The 23,098-nt window shown below is 38.1% G+C and overlaps 1 pseudogene; it reads right to left on the bottom strand.

Moving 5' to 3' along the window:
• Positions 1-19,644: 19,644 nt before the first annotated feature.
• On the bottom strand, positions 19,645-21,917 carry LOC100012998 (polyadenylate-binding protein 4-like; annotated as a pseudogene).
• Between the last annotated feature and the right edge of the window lie 1,181 nt (positions 21,918-23,098).

Below are 23,098 nucleotides of genomic sequence, written 5' to 3'. Positions count from 1 at the left end.
GAATAAAGGGCTGGTTCAATATTAGGAAAAACATCCACATAATTGACCATATCAACAATCAAACCAACAAGAATCACATGATTATTTCAATAGATGCAGAAAAAGCCTTTGATAAAATACAACACCTATTCCTATTAAAAACACTAGAAAGCATAAGAATAGAAGGGTCATTCCTAAAAATAATAAACAGTATATATCTAAAACCATCAGCTAATATCATCTGCAATGGGGATAAACTAGATGCATTCCCAATAAGATTAGGAGTGAAACAAGGATGCGCATTATCACCTCTACTATTTGACATTGTACTAGAAACACTAACAGTAGCAATTAGAGAAGAAAAAGAAATTGAAGGCATCAAAATAGGCAAGGAGGAGACCAAGTTATCACTCTTTGCAGATGACATGATGGTCTACTTAAAGAATCCTAGAGATTCAACCAAAAAGCTAATTGAAATAATCAACAACTTTAGCAAAGTTGCAGGATACAACATAAACCCACATAAGTCATCAGCATTTCTATCCATCTTTAACACAGCTCAGAAGCATAAACTAGAAAGAGAAATTCCATTCAAAATCACCTTAGACAAAATAAAATACCTAGGAATCTATCTCCCAAGACAAACACAGGAACTATATGAACACAACTACAAAACACTCTCCACACAACTAAAACTAGATCTGAGCAATTGGAAAAACATTAACTGCTCATGGGTAGGAAGAGCCAATATAGTAAAAATGACCATCCTACCCAAACTTATCTATCTATTTAGTGCCTTTACCCATAAAACTTCCAAAAAATTTCTTTACTGATTTAGAAAAAAAATAACAAAGTTCATTTGGAATAACAAAGGATCAAGGATATCAAGTGAAATAATGGAAAAAAATACAAAGGAAGGGGGCCTTGCAGTCCCAGATGTCAAACTATATTACAAAGCAGCAGTCATCAAAACAATTTGGTACTGGCTAAGAGACAAAAAGGAGGATCAGTGGAATAGACTTAGGGCAAGTGACCTCAGCAAGACAATATATGATAAACCCAAAGATCCCAGGTTTGGGGTCAAAAATCCACTATTCAATAAAAACTGCTGGGGAAATTGGAAGACAGTGTGGGAGAGATTAGGTTTGGATCAACACCTCATGCCCTACACCAAGATAAATTCAAAATGGGTGATTGACTTGAATATAAAGAAGGAAACTATAAGTAAATTAGGCAAACACAGAATAGTATACATGTCAGACCTTTGGGAAGGAAAAGACTTTAAAACCAAGCAAGACATAGAAAGAGTCACAAAATGTAAAATGAATAATTTCGACTACATCAAATTAAAAAGCTTTTGTATAAACAAAACCAATGTAACTAAATTCAGAAGGAAAGCAACAAATTAGGAAGCAATCTTCATAAAAATCTCTGACAAAGGTTTAATTACTCAAATTTACAAAGAGCTAAATCAATTGTACAAAAAATCAAGCCATTCTCCAATTGATAAATGGACAAGGGACATGAACAGTCAGTTCTCAGCCAAAGAAATCAAAACTATTAATAAGCACATGAAAAAGTGCTCTACATCTCTTATAATCAGAGAAATGCAAATCAAAGCAACTCTGAGGTATCACCTCACACCTAGCAGATTAGCTAACATGACAGCTATGGAAAGTAATGAATGCTGGAGGGGATGTGGCAAAGTTGGGGCATTAATGCAGTGCTGGTGGAGTTGTGAATTGATCCAACCATTCTGGAGGGCAATTTAGAACTATCCCCAAAGGGCGATAAAAGACTGTCTGCCCTTTGATCCAGCCATAGCACTGCTGGGTTTGTACCCCAAAGAGATAATAAGGAAAAAGACTTGTACAAGAATATTCATAGATGCACTCTTTGTGGTGGCCAAAAATTGGAAAATGAGGGGATGCCCTTCAATTGGGGAATGGCTGAACAAATTGTGGTATCTGTTGGTGATGGAATATTATTGTGCTCAAAGGAATAATATAGTGGAGGAATTCCATGGGGACTGGTACAACTTCCAGGAAGTAATGCAGAGGGAAAGGAGCAGAACCAGGAGAACATTGTACACAGAGACTGATACACTGTGGTAAAATCAAAGGTAATGGACTTCTCCATTAGTGTCAGTGCAATGTCCCTGAAAAATCTGCAGGGATCTAAAAAACACTATCCACAAGCAGAGGATAAACTGTGGGAGTAAATACACTGATGAAAAGCAACTGCTTGACTACAGGGGCTGAGAATCAAGAACACATGTGAAACCCAGTGGAATCACACGTCCACTATGGGGGGAGGAAAAGAAAATGATCTTTGTCTCTAATGAATAATGCTTGGAAATGATCAAATAAAAAATTATTTTAAAAAAACATTCAATGAAATGATGACTTACTAAGAGAATTATATTTGCCACATGTTAGAATTTATGCAATAAATTCACTCATTTAACAAAAAAAAATAGACTGGTGATAGAATTACAGAAGAAGTTGCATGAATCACAGCAAAATCTAAAAGACAAGGAGACTGAATAAATTAAAATTTTGAACACTGTTACAACATAGTAGTAATGGTAGTTTCTCGGTGACTGAGAATGACTATTGTCTTTGTGCAGTTTCATCTACGGTGTACCCTCATGTGGCTTTGGAGTCCAAAGACTGAGGCGCAGAGTTTGTGGCACACGGGGCATGGGACGCCAGTTGTTACGGGAGGTGGGGTTGTGGCCTGGTGTCGGCGTTCACATGCAGAGGCAAGACGTCGACGTCGCTCATCTTCAAAGGTGGTGGCAGCATGGTGAATGTGGGTTTGCCAGCTGCTTCTGACAGAGGCAGTGAGTTCTAGTTGCTTTGGTGTAATGCCAGCCCACTTCAAGTTGGACTTTAGCTGATCCTTGAATCTTTTCTTTGGTCGGCCTTGTTTCCTGAGTCCAGCTGACAGTTCACCATAGAATATCTGTCTTGGTATTCGCTGTGGGTCCATGCCGATGATGTGTCCAGACCATAGTAGCTGGGTTTTGAGGACCATGACTTCGATGCTGGTGGAGTAGGCTCTGTCGAGGACTTCCTGGTTGGTGACTCAGTCCTGCCATCGGATCCTCATGATTGACCGAAGGGAGTGTTGGTGGAATTGCTCCAGCTGTTTCATGTGCTTCTGGTACAGTGTCCATGTCTCACAACTGTACAGGAGCAAGCTGAGGACCACTGCGTTATACACTTTGAGCTTCGTTGCAGTGCTTACACCACTGTGTTGGAGGACTTTGGAGTGCAGCCTCCGAAGTGCCTGCCTGGCCTTTTGGATCCTGGCATTAATCTCACAGTCTAGGGACCTGTCGTTGGCGATGGTGCTATCCAGGTACTTGAAAGTGTTGACCTTAGAAAGCTGTGTGCTGTCGATTGTAATGCATGGCTGGTTCGTTGGCCTCCCTGGTGCAGGTTGGAACAGCACCTCTGTTTTGCTGAGGCTGATAGTCAGGCCAAACAGTTTTGTTGCAGTAGAGAACCTGTCCACAATGGTTTGGAGATGATTTTCTTGGTGGGCCATGATAGCACAGTCATCTGCAAAGAGAGCTTCCAGGATGAGTCTCTCTGTTGTCTTTGTTTTTGCAGTCAGGCGGTGAAGGTCGAATAGTGAGTCATCCAGTCGGTATTTGATATAGATGCCCAGGTCTAGATCCATCACAGCATGTCATAATACTTGGGTGAAGTATAGGTTGAATAGCACCAGAGCGAGAACACAGCCTTGTTTCACGCCATTGGAGATGTTGAAGTGGTCGGAAGTCTCTCCACCAGATAGGACTTCCCCTATCATGTCAACATGAAAGAGTTGGATCAGTTTGATGAATTTTGCGGGGCAAAAAAAAGCCGAGCTTGCTGAGGATCACCCACAATGGGTCCCTGTTCACTGTGTCAAATGCCTTTGTCAGGTCTGAAAACCTATTCATCAACAAAGAAAAATTCAGAGAGAGACCAGACAATTTTTTTTCTTGCATAAAACTGGACACCTAATCAAAGACTGTTTTCTCAAGAAGTGTGAGGTTAATAACAACAAAAACACACAAGGAAAATATAACCAGCAGAAATTTAAATCCTTGCTAAAATCAAGTCAATAAGCATCAAATCTTCAGGAAATGAGAGAAGTTATAAATGCAGGGACTAAGTCCAAATATGCAGACATGTTTAGGAGAGAATTATGAAGCCAGGGTTATGGTGTATTTAGTTTGGTGCATGGAGATAGAGAAATGCAAAATAAACAGGCTTTTATAAAACAAAAGAGAAAACAGAAAAGAGATAATGAAAAGGTGATGCGAGAAATTGAATCTGTGAGTACTGAGAAATACAAACTAAGTGAAAAGCAGAGACAAGTAAAAGAGCTTGATGAAGAAGTTAAAAATAGCATTTATCAAAAAAAATGAGCTAGGAAACAGAGAGAAACTGTATAGTAACCACTCATGAAAAAAGTAGAAATCAAATCAAAACATACTTGGAAAACTTTTTCAGTGCAGATTGAGTACAGAGACTGAATTTTGTAAAAGAAAAACTCAGAAAAATTCACATAAACTCAAACAGGAGTTAGTGAAAGATTCAGAGAAATAAAATGTCAATTCCCTGCAACAAAATGACTATAGCAGAAAAGCAAAGGACAAGTTTACTGTTACCAATGAGGTTACTGTTTCAAATGAGAGTAATGGAGCTGTAAATGATTTGAAGTCACTCACAGATGTACATAAAATCCCAAAAGAAACAGCTAATTCTTCAAATAGCTATATGGCACAGATCTTAGGAAAAAAATCTAGTTTGATTCCAGAAGCTAAAAGTTTTCATCCTGAAATGACTAATTTAGAAAATATAAAATTTAATGAAAATGAAGCTGAAATTACATTTGAAGATAAAAATCATATTCAAAGTAAATGAGGTGGAATAGGAGTTAAATTTGAAAATATTAATAGAATGCAAAACTTAGCAACTGATGGAACAGCCATGGATTCAAATGACAGACTTGAAACAAACATTCTAAATGGAGGAGGTGAGGTCTGGCCAAGTAAAACTATATGAGATTAACCATAGCTATGATTTAAATACATTTTCCAATGAAGTAGATTATATAGTACAATCAAACTTAGATGAAGATCTCATAGGAAATGAGAGAAGATTTAACTAGTTCAACCATACAACTGGCAGGAGGTAGTAAAGCAGTGCAGAGTGATTCAATAACAATAAATACAATATCTACACAAAAGCCAGAACCATATGTATGGATTAAAATGGGAAAGAAAAACTACAAAGCTCTCTTAGATACTGGTGCTTCAAAATCAGTCCTAAAGACATGTCCATGTCCAGGGGATATCAACATAGGTGGTATGGTCCCTGTAGCTGGAGCTATGGGACAAATACAACAGGTCCCTGAACTCAAAAGCATGATGGTCAGATTAGGCCCTCTCACCATAGATCATCCTTTCCTACTGATTCCCTCATGTCCAGATAATATTTTAGGACAGGAATTTTTATGTAAGATCCAAGCAACTTTGCAATGTGAAAGATCTGGGAAAATCTACTTGATTTACCCAAAAATTCACTGAAGCACTACCCATTGTTATACCTGGAACATCTAGATGAAGAACATGAGGGAGTTCAAATTTTAACATATATGTAGGAAATACCAAAATATATACCACAAGGGGTGCTTGCAAAACATCAAAATGATGTGGGTAGGATCAAGTCAGTGACACCAGTCAGAATTGAGGTCAGGGAAGGAATAACACCTAAGATACCACAATACAAATTGAGTAAAGAAGCAAAAGAAGGAATAACACCTACCATAAACAGTTTGCTAGAACAAGGCATATTATGACCGACTATATCTGAATACAATAGTCCAACTCTAGCTATTAAAAAGAACATGCTGAATGAAGATGGCACTTCAGCTTGGAGATTTGAAAAGGATCTTAGGGCTGTAAATAACTTTATAAGAAAGAAACACATTGTCACACCTTCTCCAAATGGTATAATAACTTAAATACCTTCAGAAACTAGGTGGTACACTGTGTTAATTTTGAGCAGCACTTACTTTACAATACCATTACACCCTGATCTCAAAATATTTTGCTTTCTAATGGAAACAAACTCAGCTGTGTTACACCAGCAGGGATGTTGTGAGTCTGCTTCAATATTTTGTCAACTTCTACAGAGAGATCTAGCCACCATAACTTCCAAATGTAGCAGATTAATACACTATGTGGATGATTTACTGCTAGCATCATCTTACCCAAAAACATGTTTGGAGGATTCAAATAAGTTATTAATAAAGCTTCATAAGAAAAGACATAAAGTTTCAAAAAAGAAAATTCAGTAGGTCCTTCCAACAATCGAATATTTAGGATTTGTTCTGGGGGAGGGGGGGGCACCAGGAAAATCTCTAATAAAAGAAAAACAGACATATAGAAATTAGGCATCCCTAGGACCAAGAAAGAACTTGGAGCATTTCTAGGAGTTGCTTGTTTCTTGAGACAATACATAATAGGATATTCCCAATTTCCAAATGTTTAACTGATCTGACAAAGAAAGAAATTCAAGAACCATTGCAATTAAACAAAGAACATCTACATGTTTTATCACAGTTGAAAGGAGCTATTCTATCAGCTCCAACTTTGGGAATACCAGACTATAAGAAAGAATTTCACTTGTATGTCCATGAAGCTAAAGGCATCACTTCTGGAATGCTTGCACAGTATTTTGGGTTGAATTTAAGGGCCATTGTGTTTTACAGTTCTATCCTCGATTCTGTCACATAAGAAATGGTGCATTGCGTCAGGAGCATCATAGCCAGTTCTGATGGTCAAGAAATCATATTAAATAGTACTGGGATATAAATTGCATGTGTATTCTGCACACCAAATAGAAAAACTGCTAAGGTCATGGAATATGCATTCATTCACGGATGCAAGAAAATCCCAGTATGAAGTTATTCTGTTAGACAATGATAACATCACAATTCACAGATGTGCACCATTGAAACCAGCAACTCTGATTCCTGATTTGCCAAAGGGTGGAGAAGAATTGCATGATTGTAATCAAGTAGTAGAAATGATGCACAAACCCAATGAACACCTTAAAGACACACCATTTATTAATACAGAAATACAGTTATACATGGATGGGTCCTCCTATATTCACAATGGGAGGAAAGTCACAGGAGCAGCTGTACTTGATGACAAAACACTTTGACACGCATCATTGCCTAGTCATGTTAGCTGAGCTCAAGGCTTTTCTCATGGCCTTAGAGTTAGCTTAAAGGGAAAAGAGCTAACATTTTTTGGACTCGAACTATGCTTTCTCCACCAGGCATTGGTCATCATACATATTGAAAAACAGAGGGTATAAAACTTTGGCTGGGAAACCAATTGTATATGGCAAATTAATAGACTGTCTTATAAATGCTGTAGACTTTCCAAAAGAGGTGACCATAATCCATTGTAAAACACATGCTCATGGAAAGGACAGAATAGACCTTGGGAACAATAGAGCTGACATAACATCAAAACACGCTGCAAGGTTTGGACCACACCGTGTGTTGAATTTCTCTCTGACTGAAAGGCATAATCTCACTGAAGCCTACAACAGAGAAGAAATACAGTCATGGAAGGAGCAGCTAGGTGCTAAACTAATCAAAGGCGTTTGGATTGTTCAAGGGAGTAAAACGATTCTCCCTAAAAAACTATATCAACATCTATGCACTGTAATTCAAGCAAAAGGACATTACAGGGTGCAAAGTATTCTGGATACCATACAGAGATTTTGGAAGGCACCAGGAATAACAAATACCATTAGAACTTGTCAGGCATGTAAAACATACAGAAAGTATAATCAAGGACATTTTAAGAACATAGCATTAGGAGGCAGACCACTCAGGTATATGCCTTTCCAATGTATTCAATTTGATTATATTAACATGCCTAAAGACAAGGGATACAAATATGCACTAGTGATTGTGGATAGACTGACAAGATGGGTTGAAGCATGTCCATCCCAAAAAAAGGATACAGCAACAGTAGTGAGATTTCTATTAAAAGAGATAATACCTAGACATGGTATTCCCAATACCATAGACTCGGACAAGGGGTTCCATTTCACTTCCCAAGTTCTGCAAGAAATGTACAAGAACTTGGGGATCAAATGCAATTATCATTTGGTTTATCTACCCCAAAGTTCAGGTCAGGTTGAGAGGATGAACAAAGAATTGAAGACCCAAATAGGTAAACTCTGTTAAAAAAAAAAACACACTTAAAATGGACAGATGTTATGCCTCTTGCTTTGTTCAACATAAGAACTAGACTGAGAACTGACTTGCATATATCACCATTTGAAATGCTATATGGTTAACCACTTTGGCATGGTAGGAGAGTAAAGCCATCATACTTGTCCATGTTAAAAGGGGAATGTGTACTTCATGAATATTTGAAACAGATACAAAGTAGATTAGACAAACTAAGAAAACTGGGTTTGCTTGTGCAAAGAATACCACTAGATTTTTTTGTTGCATAAGATAAAACCAGGAGACAAAGTATATGTCAAGAACTTTAATAGACAATCTCCTACAGAACCAAGATGGATTGGTCCAACAACAGTTGTAATGCCAACCCCAACATTTATAAAGGTTGATCAAAAAGATCCATGGTTCCATGCTTCACATATAAAATTGTATCACTCCCATAACATTGACATCAATGAAGATACATAAATATGACATCTGAAGCAAATAGCCCTAGTCATAATCAACAACACAAATAGCCCTAGCAATAATCACCAACAGTCCCTATGAATGGAAACCTATGAATGGAAAGCTATGAAAGGAAACAAAGGAAAGCACATGAGAGTACAAATGGAAATAGAAAAGCACTTCTAAAGTGAATGAAACAGCTCCAGATAGGAACATAGATAGTAAAACAGACAGAAAGAAAAACGTACATTTTAAAAATTAGCTCCAAAGAAAAGTCTCAACATAGTCTATACAAAGTCTCTGACAACAATAGTAACAACGAAGAAAGTAACAAAGTTATTTCACATGAAAACATTAACTATATCCAAACAAAATACATAACATCAAAATTCTATCTCCAAGATATCTAAAAGAAAACAATAAATCCCCTTGTGAAAATTCAAACATCAAAAGATAAGAAAACTTCAAATTCATAAGCATAACATAAATCTAAGAACATATGCTACAACATACTACATACACCCACTCATGAAGATGATCATTTGAATAGCTTACTTCCACACATGAAGAACAACTCATGAATACTGACAAGCACTCATGAAGAATTCATACCTTACTTCCATGCACAATGAAAAATTTCAATCTTACATACATGCACATGTAAAACCTTACATGCATGCATGTTTCTGATTGTTCCAGTATTTTCCTGAATATTAAAGAACACAGGACTTCAATCAAGAGTTGACGACAGACAAAATGTGTCATGCAGCATAGATGAAAAAACCAAGACACATAGTTTTCTACAATTCAACATCAAAAGTCATGGAAAGACTTTGAAATTTTGGACTTGTGATCATGTGGTTATGTAAGAATGTGACATACATGTCAACATAACATAAATACATACATATGCTACATATAAATAGAATGTAGAAAAAATCTCATGGACTGGGTAAGTATATAATATATGCATAATTGCAAAACACAAAATTCACACTAATATATAAATTTCTGTGGAAAAATTCAAACAGACAAAGATATTTCTTATCTGTGTGAGTTTGCACAGATATCAAAACAATGTATTATATTAGTACATATGTAAATCTGTATAGATACAAACCTATGTATATATGAAAATACTAATGTACTAACAAACTAACTATAGAAGAATAATTTATTAATATTCTAATGACTAACAATAGGGAGAGTTTAGAATATTTGTTAAAAGTTTTAGGTAATGTAGGGACAGACAAACTTAAGTAAAGAAGTTAGATTACATTATGATTTTAGGTTAACAAATGTTAGTAATAGAAATTTTACTTAGTTGAATTTATAGACATTAGGTGATAAGACAGTTACATATTCAAAATACTGTTGAAATTGTTTAAAAGTGTTACATACTATATTCATGTAAAATCCTTACTTACCTAAACCATTTTCCTATACCCAAACTTAGCATAGAATTAGGTAGACAGAATGGTTAAGATAGATTAGGATTTATTGTTTTTGGAGGGTAAAGGAATGTTACCATACTATAGGGTTAAGAATTAGATAGAAATGTAACAAGATATATCTCAAAGGTAAGTAATGCCAATACTAGATGCAGGTTACATCCTTTACAAAGACAAATGGGGGATTGTGGAGGAGAGAATTTGAAAAGCCTGCAACAAGGCTGGAAAAGCAAAGACTCCAGAATTGTCAATAAAGGAGAACATTCTATTTGGAATGAGGACTGGAAAGGACAGTTAAGAAGAAGGAGTCAAACTGAAATTGTTGGTCTCTTTGCTTCTCTACATCCCTCTTCTCCCCAAATCCTTGTCTCATACTAGGAACTTCAACATACATTTGATATTCCTCTAAATACTTTCACTTTCTAGTTCTTGAACTTGCTCATTTTCCATTACCTACTCCTCCATTTTATCTTAGTTACAGATAGTCATAACTTTAGTTTTCCAATCACTCACAAATGCTCTACCACCATGTTTATGAACTTTGAAATTTCTTTATCTGTTCACAATCTGTTGTCATTCCACTTTTTTCTGTCTTGTTATTCTAATCTCTCCTCCCTTTTTTTGTTCTCACTATGATTTACAATCCCGCAAAGTCTTTAGTTCTTTACCAGACCACCACTCCTGCATTGACTGTACTATTCTTCCTTACCCATCTTGATGGCTTGGTGAATCAGATTAACTGTACAGTAATCCTTTTCTCTTGAGTCTCTTTTTATCTTTTAATATTGAAGAGCTTGGCCTATCAAGCCTCAGCCCTAAGTTACTCTGATCACTTATTCTCTTCATTCTTGCATATATGCTGCCAAATGAAGATAGAGAAACTTATGGAATTGTTCTCACTGGATCTATTACTAATTTATGGTATGTAATCTCAATTTGGCCATCACTGAAATTTTCATTCTTTTATACTTTCCTAATTGGCTTCACTAACCCATTCATCACAAAAGTTTTGCCTCTTCAAACTTGCCTTAATACCTTCTCTGCCTACTGGCTTAGCTGAGAAACCTGTCTTATATTTCACTGAAAAAAAAAATGGGCCTTTAACTGCTCCTCCCATTTCCCAAATGCCTTCTGGCATTTCTTCCTTCACTTGTTTCACATAATGAGGAGGGCCTTCTTGCAAAGCCAACACTTCCATATTCATCAAAGATTCCTTTCCATCCTATCTTCTCCAGTAGTTTGCCCCCTCTATTGCCTTCACTCTGGCATCTGTCTTCAATTTCTTCTATCTATCGACTTCTTTTCTACCATCTGAAATGTCTCCTCATCCTCAAAAAAAAAAATCCTTACTTGATCCATCCTTCTCTGTTAGCTACTCTCAAAATCTCTCCTTTTTGGTAGCTAAACCCCTTGAAAAGTCTGTCTATAGTAAATACCTCTATTTGCTTTCCTCTTACTCACTTCTTAACTCTCTACAGTCTAGCTTTGAACCTTTTCATTTAAATGAAACCCTTTTCTTCAAAATTACTAATTATCTCTTAGTGACCAAATCTAACTCCCTTTCCCCCAGTCTTATCCTTCTTTTTTTAAAAAAAACATTATTTTATTTGGTCATTTCCAAACATTATTCATTGGAAACAAAGATAATTTTCTTTTCTCCCCCCCCCCCTCCCATAGCTAAAGCGCAATTCCACTGGGTATCACATATGTCCTTGATTCGAACCCATTTCCATGTTGTTGGTCTTTGCATTAAGGTGCTCATTTAGAGTCTCTCCTCAGTCATATCCCCTCAACCCCTGTAGTCAAGCAGTTGCTTTTCATAGGTGTTTTTACTCCCACAGTTTGTCCTCTGCTTGTGGATAGTGTTTTTTAGATCCCTGCAGATTGTTCAGGGACATTGCATTGACACTAATGGAGAAGTCCATTACATTAGATTGTACCACAGTGTATTAGTCTCTGTGTACAATGTTTTCCTGGTTCTGCTCCTTTCGCTCTGCATCAATTCCTGGAGGTTGTTCCAGTCTCCATGGAATTCCTCCATGGAATTGAAGGGCATCCCCTCATTTTCCAATTTTTGGCCACCACAAAGAGTGCATCTATGAATATTCTTGTACAAGTCTTTTTCCTTATTATCTCTTTGGGGTACAAACCCAGCAGTGCTATGGCTGGATCAAAGGGCAGACAGTCTTTTATCGCCCTTTGGGGATAGTTCTAAATTGCCCTCCAGAATGGTTGGATCAATTCACAACTCCACCAGCACTGCATTAATGCCCCGACTTTGCCACATCCCCTCCAGCATTCATTACTTTCCATAGCTGTCATGTTAACCAATCTGCTAGGTGTGAGGTCAGTCTTATCCTTCTTGATAACACTTCATTCTCTCACTGTCAATCATTCTTTGGTCTTTGACACTCTCTTATCTCTAGGTTTTCAAGAAACCAGTATTTACTAGTTATCTGCCCATTCCACGTTCTCTTTTGTAGAATCTTCTTCTGTCAGTGCCTACTATTCATGAGTGATCCACAGTAATCTGTCCTGAGCCCTATTATTTTTTCCCTCTATACTATTTCATTTGGTGATTTCATCAGTTCCCATAATTTCAGTAATCATCTCTATTCAAAAGACTCAGATCTCCTTATCCTATCCTACCATCTCTCTGATCTCAGGTCTGATATATGCAATTGCCTTTTGGATATCTTAAACTGGATGCACTCTAGAAGTCTTAAGCATATCCACAGCTAAACTCATTATCTTCTCCTGCCCACCCTTAAGCTTTGCCCTCTTCTTACTGTGAATCTTAAAATTTCTCAGACTTGTGAATGTTAAAAAATTCTCAGACCTTACTTCAGAAGATTTGGTTAAGACCATTCCCCATTTAAACAATGAAAGTATTTGATCAGGAATGTTGGAACTCTACTGCACCCATACTTAAGCATGCCTTAGGGGAAGATAAAGTTGTAAACTCCTAGCTGAACAATGAAAAATACTTAACCCATACTTATAGTAAGGCAAAAGCTCTTAAGCTGTGCCTATTTTTAGATCTAATACAAAAGAGTGCTAAGTACCTATAAAGGTCAGGCAACTTGTAAACTTGCAATGGCAAAGAGGTGAGAACTTACTCAGAGGTTTTAGTCTGCTCAGGTGTGAATTAAGAATGGTCTGTCCTTTGGAAAACGTCTACTGTGATTGGTAGATATAAGAACTTAGGGGAGGTGACATAGGAGAAAATTCTCTTTAAAAGGAGGACTCTCTCTGAGAGAAAGAGGCTGAATAAGGTTGAGCTGGCCAAAGCTGAACTGGTGTCTCTCTGAACACTAGAATATTGCTTGGAAAAATCTTGTGGTGAGTTGATAAAAGACTGACTGATCTCTCTCTTAGGGCTTGGGCCTGGATGGGCCTGGGCTGGCCTAGCCCTTTTCTCATTGTTTCCTCTTACTCTCTCTCTTTCATTAATTCCTTATTTGTATTAATTAAAATCTCCATAAAAATCCAGCTGACTTGGGTATATTTCATATTTGGGAATTTTTCCCTGGCGACCACTATATTTTTTATTTGAAACCATATTTATGTGATCACAATTTAAGGCAACCACTCTTTTATCTGTAGCAGTTTATGGCCAAACACTACTTTAAATGTTACATTACCTTTTCTGTTACTGCTGGCAATACCACCATCCTTAGATTTACCCAAACTTGCAAAATAGGTTTTATCCTTCACTCTTCACTCTCTCTCCCACTCTCCATATTTAATCTGTTGCCAGTGCCTGCTGATTATACCTTCTCAGCATATGAAGATAAAAATCCTATATCCCTTTTCCTCCTCTGACACAGGCAGCACCATGAACTATTACAGTAGGCTGCTGGTTGATCTCCCTGCTACAAGTATCTCCCTAAGCCAGGACATCCTCCATTTAGCTGCCAACATGATCTTTCTAAAGTACAAGTCTAACCATGACACCCACCCACCCCACTTCTAGCTCTACTCATACTCCAATGGCTTTCAAATATTTCCAGAATCAAATTTAAAATATTTTATTTGGCATTTAAAGCTCTTCATAACCTGCACCTCTACTAATTTTTTATATCTTGAACCCTTCCCCAAACTACATACACACATGTACTACAAGATCCACCGACACCGGCCACCTTGTTCTTTTATGCAAAACACACTCTGATTTCCCAACATCAGGCATTTCCACAGGTCATCCTTCATGCCTGGAATGCCCTCCATTTTGTTCTGTCTTGATTAAACCCCAGTTTTTATGTGATGTCTCTCCTACTGGACTATAAACTCTTCTAGAACATGGACTAATTTTTACCTTTCTTTGTATTCCCAGCACTAAGCATAGTTCCTGGAACATATTAGGTACTTAATAAAGATATAGACTAAGAGACTACAATTTCTGTATTGGGTCAATGGGGAAACTATTATAACCTTATTTTTATAGATCAGGAAATTGAGGCTCAGTTTAAATAGCCTATCAGTGGTCATCTAACTAAAAGATCATGGAACCAGAAATTGAGCTTACCTCTTATTATTTTTTGTCCTGTGTTTACCAGTCTGCCTTTTAGTCTATAAAAAATGTTACAGGATCTCTTAAAGGGCACTTCATTTTTTTCAAATTAGAAAATATGGATGTGTAAAATGTTTCATTATCTATTTAGAAAGTGTTGCCTTAAAGAGAGATAGTTACATGTTCTAGTTCTAACTTCCAAATATTGGTTGATGAGAAATTAAGATGAACCATATCTACTGTAAAAGACTAGGAAAAAGGAAAACAAGTCTTTATATTGAGCTTCTCTACTAGGAATCTGACAGATCAGACACTGACTTTTAAAAAGTGATTCCATTTTCCTGTCTTTTATTCTTCATTTGTCTGTAGGAGAAAAAGGCTTGATGAAGAAAAACCCATAAATGGCCTCAATTTAAGAATGATGCTCTTTCCTAGAGGACAAGCTTCCTACATAAAAGCCAACATCTTTAGCTAAATATAAACTTGTCCTTGGTGTCATCTTTTCCCCCAATAAACTGTCAAATAACCTTGCTAGTAGGCACATGGATATTGTGTCATATGGGCATGATCATGGATATTCAACACTCCATATATTCTATTTAGGATGTATAATGGTATAAAATTCCTAAGCAAGAACACTCAAGGTTATTTGTCCTGAGTTTGCAATTTTAATTAAATGGATATGTTAAATTTCTGCTCTCAATTTAAAAAAAAGTAAATATACTGCATAAATTTTCTTAATTAAATGGAATTGTTTGCTTGTAAAGACAGTTCTCTCCAACTGTGACAAAAACTCCCAACTAAACAATTAAAAACAATATATGTGCTCAAAAGTAACAATCTATATTCTAGATTTTAGTAATTTAAATTGGCGATCTTTGGATGCTTATGGAAGAAAAGTAAACAACTGAAATACATTGTAATTATCTTAATTTACATTTTACAACATATTCTCTGCCTAAGATTTTGTGGTTTTGCAATCTTCAATAGTTGAGTATTTTTATCAACTACTTTAGTTATGTTGATTATTATAGAAGATATCAAATAGTTTTGTTTTCTCCTTGTTGGGGAAAAATCCATTTATACTCTAGATAGCCCAGACAAATTGACATTTTGAAATAATAATTATTTAATTTTAGGCAAAATCATTGCTGAAAAATATCTAGGGCACATGCATTTTGAGAAATATGAAGTTTTTTTTTAAAGGATATTGATTTCCTTTCTAAAAAGGGTTAGACTTTATCTTTTTTGCCTCAATGAATTGTCTGTAGTGTGAATAAGGGGATGACCAAGAGCAAAGAAAAATATAAATTTTGAAGAGATGTTTCAGAAGAGGGGCAAATGGAAACTTCACAAGACCTGAGGGGGTTGGGAGAGTTCCATCAAAGTTCAAAAGCAGTCCAAGTCAGAGAGAAAAATCTTATCTGGGACTCTGTGGAGCTCAGTAGAAGAAGTACCAATCTCAAAATCCTTTTGCTTGAATTGAATGAAGATCTCAATTATCTACTGAAGCTAATGTTGGGATAAAGACTCTTTTTCCCCTTAGGGAACCCAGAGCATATTCCCTAAAGAGATTCTCCCCTGGATCAAATCCTCAAGAGTGATATTAGGCAAGAAATATTAGAGACCTTCCTCTTCCCTCTACCCCTTCCTTTCCTCTTGTTTCAACAACCCTATACTCCAAAAATTAGACACTTTGAGTTATACCAGAGATTGATTTAGAGTTTATTTAATAGGAGGGGAATTTCAATCTATCCGTTAAGAAGAAGGCTGTGGGAGAACAGACTTACCCTGTAATCTAAACAGCTTGACTCCATTGATAACAACCCAGCTCAGTGAAAGAAAGAGGAAGTGCCACATAGAATTCAATCCCCTAACAGCTGTTCTGTGGTCCCTTCCTTTTTCTAAATCCCCCTCTCTATTACAGTAGGCATGGAATTTTGAATTATTTTGGTTTATTTTATGATTCTACCATGTCAGTAAAAATTTAGTATTTAAAAGGCCAAAAGAATGGTTTTTTCCACAACAGGGAGAAAACAAATGTATTTCATCTCTTCTATAATAATCAATATATAACTAAAGTACTTGAAAAAATTCTCAGCTACTGAAGAACAAAAAACCATACAAAATTTAGGAAAGCAGAAAATGTGTTGTAAAGCAAAATGTAATGGAGGTAATTACAATGTATTTCAATTGTTTACTTTTTCTTCCATAAACATCAAAAGATTACCAATTTCAATGATGAATTTTTATTAAACAACTATTATTATACTAAAGTATAGTGGGTTCTGGTGAAGAGTCATAGTGTAGGCAAGGTATAGTAAGGTATTTTGCAACTTGTGTTCTATGAAATAGATATTATATACATGCCAATAATTATAACATAGATTAATAAGTAGTTAGTGCATTAAAGGGATCAAAGATTTTTTTTTCAATTAACAAGGATTTATTTTCTCTTCCTTCTACCTCTCCCTCTTATAAAAAAAAAAATACATGTAGTAAGAGCAGATACACAGCAAGGGGATAGAGTCTTATGCCTGGAGACAGGACATGTTGGGTTCAAATCTGGCCTCAGACACTTCCTAGCTATGTGATTCTGGGCAAGACATTTAACCCCTATTGCCTAACCCTTACTGCTCTTCTGCCGTGGAACTAATAGTTATTATTGATTCTAAGACAGAAGGTAAGGATGTTTTTTTTTTGCCTGTGATTTTTTTTTCCTTTAGAATATTTGTCCATGGTTCCATGATTCATGATTCTCCCCTACCCCCCAATCCCCTCTTCTTTCTTCCCCTCTCCTGGAGCTGACAAGCACTTCCATTGGGTTTTATGTGTATCATTGTTCAAAACCTATTTCCATGTTATTCATATTTGCAGTAGAATGATCTTTTAACTTCAAAACCCTAGTCATATCCCCATCCAATTACATGGCTGATCATATGTTTTTCTTCTGTGTTTCTGTTCCCACAGTTCTTTCTCTGGATATGGATAGTGTTCCTTCTTAGAGGTTCCTCTGTATTGTCGTGGGTCATTGCATTGCTGCTAGTATAAAAGTCTCTTACATTTGATTGTACCATAAGGTATCTGTTTCTGAGTACAATGTTTTCCTAGTTTTGTTCTGTATTGATTTAGAATCTTGAACCCAAGAGACATTTCCCACAATCCCTTTTTCCTTTTCTTGTTTGTGTGTCTCCTTATGTGGAGGGAGTTTTGAGTTTCTATTTTCAGCCCAAGTGGTCTCTGGTTCCATGGTGGAATAGGGAGGAGGGACTTTTGATTTTTGCTAGCCTTACTTCCTTATACTTCAAGATAAATATTTAATAAATATTATTAAATGTAATACTTGGAGTACTGGATATTAATTTTAATCTTTACAGCTCATTTCACTCTGCATCAATTGCTGGAGGTCTTTCCAGTTCACATTGAATTCCTCTAGTTCATCATTCCTTTGAGCACAATAGTATTCCATCACCATCAGATACCACAATTTATTCAGCCATTCACCAATCGATGGAAATGCCCTCATTTTCCAATTTTTTTTTTTGCAACCACAAAGAGCGTGTCTATAAATATTTTTGTACAAGTCTTTTTCTTATTATCTCTTTGGGGTACAAACCCCAAAGTGGCATGACTAGAGTCAAGGGGCAGGCATTCTTTTAAAGTGCTTCAGGCATAGCTCCAAATTGCCCTCCAGAATGATTGGACCAATTCACAACTCTACTAGCAGTGTCTTAGTGTCCCAATTTTTCCACATCCCCTCCAACATTTATCACTGTAAGGAATTGAATTAAGGGTTTGACTAAACATATGAGAATTCTGAATAATATTAATATTAGGGGCCACTGATTTAAAAAATATTATAGTTCAAGCCAAAATGACTTTTAGGAGCTTTATTTACAAAGAGTTGGAAAGAGTGAAAGTAGAGAAATGTAAGGAGAGAGTGTAAGAAGAGGGCAGAGAACATGTCTAGCCTATCACTAAATGTTGCTCTGGTGCCTGGCTCAGCCCAGCAGGGCTTGTTAATCCTACACTGGAGGATCTGGTGTTCTACCCACACAACCTCCTTCAAGAGGGAAAGGCCTCTCTAGAACTAATATCTCCAGAAGCCAGGAAAGGAAAGTCAGCTTCTCACTCAGCCAAGTCAAAACACCAAAGGAGAAGATCTAGAGGCAATCTTACCATAAGCAGTTCAAAAGCCAGAGTCCCAGGTTGAAGTCCCAAGTCATATCTCCAAGCCACAGTGCTGGTCCAAGATCTTCCAAGTCAAAAATTCAGGCCAAAGGCCTCCTTGGACAGGAAGTTCAGGACTTTTGTAGTCTTTTTTTCCATGTCACTTCCTGTCCCTTCCAACACTTCACAGGAGCCAATTGAAGTCTTTAAATTTGCTTAGCACTGCCCAGGGGGTGGCCATTTGCTTTTGGAGTTGACATCCACTTTTAGCAAGTGGCTTGCAGACCTCCCATACTTAGTGTTAAGTTTATTAATTTAAAAATATGTAATGGGAGAGTCAATCCTATCTTCACATCACTTTCCTTTATTGCCATATTGGCCAGTCTGCTAGGTGTGAGGTTGTATCTCAGAGTTGTTTTAATTTGCATTTCTCTAATCAGGTGTGATTTAGAACACTTTTTCATGTCCTTACTGATAGCTTTGATTTTATTGAGTGAAAATTGCCTGTTCATGTCCCTTGACCATTTTTTTTTGGAAGGTTTTACTTCTTCATTGAGAAACACTTTTCCAGACTCTGTAAATTGGATATTTCAAATAAAACCAATTCCTGATAAAACCAAAACAAAATACTGTCAGAAAAGCTTTTTTAGAAGAGAAAAATTAAATTAAAGGCTAACAGGGTTCAGGCTATACACAAGAAACCTGTGAAATTTGACCACTGAAAAGCTTTTTAGGTTTTTGAAGAATTGACCTTTCAAATTGATTTTTCCTAAAGAAAAAACATACAAAATGGCAGCAGCTTCTTCTGCCATCTATTGTCCAGTCTGTAGTACAGTGAAGACGTCTCCACATGCTCAGTGAACATCTATGAAGGGGCTGTGAAGCTTCAGAGTATCCAGTTTTTCTGGTCTAAGAGGTAGCAGCAATCATGGCCATCTTCTGAGCAGCTTCCTTCTTGGTGTGACAAGCTTGTAATACTGGTATGGCTTCCTCCAACTTTGGACAGAGGGATTCAGGAGACTCCAGCATGTGCAGCAGTTCTGAATTATCTATTTCTAGCAGCATACCTGTGATCTTCCCTGATAAATTATTGTGCATGGTTTGAATCAATGGGAACAAGCGCTCTCCTAGCATCTGCTTCTGTTCCTGGGGAGGAGTAGCAGCCAGCATTGAAGCTGTCAAGGGCTCCTGGCCTTGCACATGGACTGCTGGTTGAGGTGTCTGCAAAGGCTGGAGGGCTGGATGGGGGCTTCGGACATTTGCAGCATATTTGTAAGGAGGGATGGCTTGAGGTGCAGGGGTAGCTACAGAGAGTCTAGGAGATAAATTCTGCACAGCAGTGGGCACCCCCACTCTCTGAGATATAGTAGGGAGCCCTCGAGAAGCCTGGGTATTACTGGCTGGAGTCAGGTGTTGAAGAGCAGGGTGCTGTCCAGATTGACGAATGGTGCTTGGTACTCCTTGAAAGCCTTGAGGTCTTCCACCTTGTTGCCATCAGGGATTGGGTCTCATCTGGGTTATCTGATTGGGAGCATAATAAGGAGGTCTATTCTGAGCCTGGGGCACTGCTGGCATGAAGTAGCCCCCAGGAGTTGGCTGAAACTGATTGATGATAGTGTTGGTGGGTAGGGCTCTCATTCCTGGGATAGGCTGCATATACTGATTGGTTAGGTGAGCTTTCCTTTCTTTTTTCCTCTGTGCAAGTGCAACATAGGAGGACTTTGAGCCCACAATGCACCCATTCATTTCTGTTACTGCTTTGGTTGCCTCATCAAGTGAAGAGAAGCAGACAAAGACAAAGCCTTTAATTCTCCCATCTTCTAGCATCACCTTGCAACTGGTAATTGATCAAAAAGGAGAAAATACCTTCTTTAATTTTTCATCATCAATGGTGTCATCCAAGTTCTTAATATAGATTCACCCCCTGGTAGCGGCTGATTCTCTCTTGTTTTAACTGCTCAAATTTTCGTTTTAATTCAGTCTGGCGTTCAACTTTTTTTTCTGTGCCCAGCCTACAAATACCATCTTTCCATTGATGTCTTTTCCATTCATTTCTTCAACTGCCTTATTGGCATCTTCATGCTTCTCAAAACTCACAAAGCCTTTGGATTTTCCACTAGGATCAGTCATCACTTTGACACTCAGAGTTTTACCGTATTTGCTGAAAAGCTCCTTCAGTCTTCCATCATCCATATCATCACCGAAGTTTTTGATGTAGACATTGGTGAATTCCTTAGCTTTGGCTCCCAGCTCTGCTTCTCATTCTTTCCTTTTTTTTTTTTAAATATATTTTATTTGATCATTTCCAAGCATTATTCGTTAAAGACATAGATCATTTTCTTTTCCTCCCCCCCACCCCCCATAGCCGACGCGTAAGTCCACTGGGCATTAGATGTTTTCTTGATTTGAACCCATTGCTTTGTTGATAGTATTTGCATTAGAGTGTTCATTTAAAGTCTGTCCTCTGTCATGTCCCCTCAACCTCTGTATTCAGGCAGTTGCTTTTTCTCGGTGTTTCCACTCCCATAGTTTATCCTTTTCTCATTCTTTCCTTAACTTGAATCTACCAACAAACACTTTTCCGACGTTGAGAAGCATGCCATTCATATTCTCGATGGCCCTATCTGCAGCATCCTGGGTCTCAAAGTGCACAAATGTGTGGCCTTTAGAACCATTTTCATCACATACCACCTTGCAGGACAAGATGTCCCCAAATGCTGAAAAGGTTTCATAAAGTGCCTTGTTGTCTATGGACTTATCCAGGTTTTTAATGAAAACATTCCCAACTCCTGATTTCTTCAATGAGGGATCCCATTGAGACCATATGATACGGATTGTTTGCCTTTAATTACATCGAAGTTAATGGTATCCAGGGCACGTTCAGCATCAGCTGGCTGCTGAAAGTTGACATAGGCATATCCCAGGGAGCAACTGGTAATCATGTCCCTGCAGACCCAAATGGACAGCACGGGTCCAGCAGGGCTGAACTTCTCGTACAGCATGGCTTCGGTGACATTTGAGTGCAAGTCACCGACATATAAGGAGGCCATGGGGTAACTGCTGGCAGCAGTGTTCATCTCTCCACCCCCCAATACCCCGAGCCCCGCCAGGAGGAACTCTTTCTGGAACCAAAGCAAGGGGGGAAAAAGTCAAGACTTTTACAATTTTGGCGGAGGCCAAAATCTAGCTACAAACAAGGGGAAAGAGAAGTCTGAGCCAGCCAGTAAAGGTTCCATAGCCTCAAGGAAACAAGGAGACGAATCACAGCCGCATATTAGGGGAAACACAAGGGACACAGACAAACATGACAAAAATGAGGCCGAAACCCACAGTTCAGCCTTCCGGCTTCAATTCCGAGCCCCCAGAGAGGAGCCCTATTCCGGATCCGGTGGTCCCCCGGCTCTTCCCAACTCAACAACCCCCTTCAAGGAGGCCTCGCTGGCAGGCGGTGGTAGCTGTTGCCTTCCCCGTGGAGGATAGCGGAGGTAGCCGGCTGGGAAGCAGCAAATGCGGTAGCATGCTGGGGAGAAGCCACGTGGCGCAAATGTGGGGAGGGAAAGGACAAGGAGGGGGGGAGGCGACCAGCACATGGTTCAAAGACACGTGGGGGCCAGGGACAGGATCGAGAGCAGGAAGGGAAGGAGGAACACGAAGATGGAGTTGGGCCACGTGGGGGAACCAACCAGAGAGGGGAGAAAATGGGTGGGGGGGAGGGGGAAACAGACACGTGGAAGACAGGACGAACACGCAGTACTGAGCATGGAGATGGAAGACAGACACGCGGGGGCTAAACACGCAGGTGGGTAGGCGGAGCGGGGCAAAGGTCTCTCTTGGCGCCTGAAGGTCTCAAGCCAAGGCCCGATCCATGGAAGGTCTCTTCACGCATCCCTTCTTGGATGTTCACTTGGAGATTGAGGGTTTTTTAGGATCTTTTTTTGTTTGTTTGTTTGTTTTGGGGGGGTTAGGGGGTGGGAAGCCGGGGAGCACAGAGCCAAGGGGTAGGTGTGGAGAGAGAGAGCTTGACCATTCTTTTGATTGGGGAATGTCATAATATTTTGTAAATTTAACTTAGTAACATATATTTGGGAAATTAAGCCTTTGTTAGAGAGTTGTGTTATAAAAATGTTCTCCCAGTTTGTTGCTTCCCTTCTAATTTTGGTTGCATTGATTTTGTTTGTACAAAACCTTTTTAATTTGATATAATCAAAGTCATTCATTTTATATTTTGCAATGTTCTTTATCTCTTACTTACTGGTAA

This window comes from Monodelphis domestica, chromosome 5 (assembly GCF_027887165.1).
Source record: "Monodelphis domestica isolate mMonDom1 chromosome 5, mMonDom1.pri, whole genome shotgun sequence".
Classification (NCBI taxonomy): domain Eukaryota; kingdom Metazoa; phylum Chordata; class Mammalia; order Didelphimorphia; family Didelphidae; genus Monodelphis; species Monodelphis domestica.
This window is presented reverse-complemented; position numbering and strand designations above follow the sequence as displayed.